The sequence below is a fragment of the Sorex araneus genome, chromosome 1, assembly GCF_027595985.1.
Source record: "Sorex araneus isolate mSorAra2 chromosome 1, mSorAra2.pri, whole genome shotgun sequence".
Lineage (NCBI taxonomy): Eukaryota > Metazoa > Chordata > Mammalia > Eulipotyphla > Soricidae > Sorex > Sorex araneus.
This window is the reverse complement of record NC_073302.1, coordinates 418,492,358-418,495,362: the sequence shown is the minus strand read 5'-3', so window position 1 is coordinate 418,495,362 and position 3,005 is coordinate 418,492,358.

Genomic DNA, 3,005 nt, shown 5'->3' with positions numbered 1-3,005 from the left:
GGATTTTCGCTGTTTCTTCATATTGTCACGGAAGTGCAGAGTTGGAACCTTGTAGTTATTTATTCCTCTTCCTTTTTGTGGGAAGAAGGGGCTCCGATTGTGCTAAACTTCCCTTATTCACTGATAGCTTTTATAGTGTCAGCCTAAGCTAATGGCTATTTTGCGTAAATGTTTGAGCTCGCAAAAGTGAGTTTTCAAAGGAATACACAGTACGGATTGAGCTGAGGTAGCAAAGAATAACTGCGGCCGCGTTAGCGTTGGCCGCTCTGAGAGGAGGCCACGCCCACTTTAGACCACGCCCACTAAGACACAGATAGAATGAATTCTATCAATTGTGGCCAAAGGAGAAGGCATGGAATGGTAAAAAAAAAAAAAATAACTGCGGCCGCGTTAGCGTTGGCCGCTCCGGAAAGAGGCCACGCCCACTTTTTAGGCCACGCCCCCTGAGATGAGGATACGCCCCTAAGCAGCAGAGTGGGGATTGGTCAGGATCGGACGGCGGCGGCGGAAAGGTGCCAGGCAGGGGCTTCAGGAGAAGCCCGAGCCGCGGCGGGCAGGGGGCGGGGAGGGGGGCTTCTCCGCGCTGAGGCAGGCTCTCCAAGGGATTGCCTGTTTACCTGCAGGATGGAGATTGGTCAGGATCCGACGGCGGCGGCGGAAAGTGGCTTATATTTTTTGATATTTTAATGAAGATTTATGTATCTCTGACCATAAAATATATTGGTATTTAGTTTTTGCTTTTGTTTTTGCTTAGAATGACCATGTCTGGTTTTGCTGCAAGGGTAATGCTGGTCTCATAAACTGAGAACCTTCTTTCTCTGACTTCTGTAAGATTTTGTTATAGTTATTCCCTTTCCGTATTCTTATTTTAGTATTTGAGTCACACCCAGATGTGCTCAGGGCTTACTCCTGGCTCTTCTTTGAGACTGACTGTGACAGTGGTATTGTGCCTGGGACCAGAGTCCCAACATGAGTGATCCCTGAGCTTGCAATTCAGAGTCAGGAGTAAGCCCTGAGCAACGTTGGGTGTGGCTCAAAAATAAATAAAATATGTAGTGCTGATGGTCAAAATTGGGTCAAATGCATTCAAGGCAAGTGCGTTTTTTAGTCGTACTGTCTGGGGATTTATTTTTCCTTAAAAGTCATTACAAGAATTCAGGAATGTGTCTATTTCTTCTAGGTTCTGTGGTTTTGTGGCATATAGACTTTTAAAGTAGTCTCTAATGATGTTTTGAATTTCTTTGGTTTCTGTTGTGATGTCCCCCTTCTCACTTTTGACTTAGTTTATCAGGGTTCTCTCTCTCTCTCTTTATGAGTCCTGCTAGTGGCTTATTACTGTCACTGTATCACTTTCATCCCATTGATCATTGATTTGCTCATGAGGCTACCAGTAACATCTCCATTGTGAGACTTGTTACGTTTTTGGCATATCGAATACGCCACCGGGAGCTTGCCAGGCTCTGCCATGTGGGAGAGATACTATCGGTAGCTTGACAGGCTCTCCGAGAGGGGCAAAGGAATCGAACCCGGGTTGGTCACATACTAGGCAAGTGCCCTACCACTGTGCTATCTTGTTTATTTTCTTGAAGAACCAATTTTTAGTCTCATTGATCTTTAGGATTGTTTTTTGGGTTTCCATGTCATTGATTTCTACTGTAAGTTTCATTATCTCTTTACTTCACCTGGTTTGGGTTTCTTTTGTTGGTTCTTTTCTAAGATCTTGCACTGTGAAGTCAAGTTATTTATGTGGGCCCTTCCTTCTTTCCTGAGAAATGCTTGCAGGGCTACAAATTTTCACCTTAACATGGCTTTAGCTGCATCCCACAGGTTCTGGTAGCTGTGTCTTCATTCTCATTTGTTTCCAAGTATCTTTTGATTTCTTCCTTGATTTCCTTATGAGATATCATCTCATACCACAGAAACTGGCCCATATCCACAATAACAAAAGCAACGAGTATTGGCACGTATGTGGGGAGAAAAGGACTCTTCTTCACTGCTGGTGGGAAGGCTGACTGGTTCAGCCCTTTTGGAAAACAGTATGAACTATTCTCAAAAAATTAGAAATTGAGCTCCCATATTTGACCCAGCAATACCACTCCTGAGAATATATCCCAGAGAGGCAAAAAGCATAGTAGAAATGACATCTGCACTTGACATGTTCATTGCAGCACTGTTTATAATAGCCAAAATCTGGGAAATAAACCTGAGTGCCCAAGAACAGATAACTGGTTAAAGAAATTTTGGTACATTTACATAATGGAATACTATGCATCTCTTAGAAAAGATGAAATCATGAAATTTGCATATAAGTGGATAAACATGGAAAGTATGTTAAGTGAAATGAGTCAGAAAGAGAGGGATAGACATAGAAAGATTGCACTCATCTGTGGTATACAAATTAATAGAATGGAAGACTAACACCCAAGAGTAGTAAAAATAAGCACCAGGAGGTCTGTTCCATCCACAGCTTGGAAACTGGCCTCACATGCTGGGGAAAAATGCAGCTCAGATAGAGAAGGGAACACCAAGTAAAGGATGTTGGGAGGACCCGTTCAGGTTGAAGGGTGCATGCCGAAAGTAGACTATAGACCGAACATGATGGCCGCTCAATACCTCTATTGCAAACCACAACACCCCAAAGGAGAGAGAAAAAAATGGAATGAGGGAATGCCCTGCTACAGAGGTGGGGTGAGGTGTTGGGGATGGGGTGGGGGTGGTGGAGGGATACTGGGAACTTGGTGGAGGAGAATGAGTACTGGTGGAGGGATGGGTCAATGATCATTGTATGACTGAAATACAAACATGAAAGTTTATAAATTTTTAACTGTACCTCATGCAGATTCATTAATAAAAAACAGTCATTACAGTTCATCAATGAAATTATCTTAGTATAAAATTCTCTCTATATGGCATTTAAATAAAATTAAATACATTCAATTTTAAATAAACTGAAAATTACTTTAAATAATTTGTCTCATTTGGAGTCAAATCTGGTTGTAGAGTAG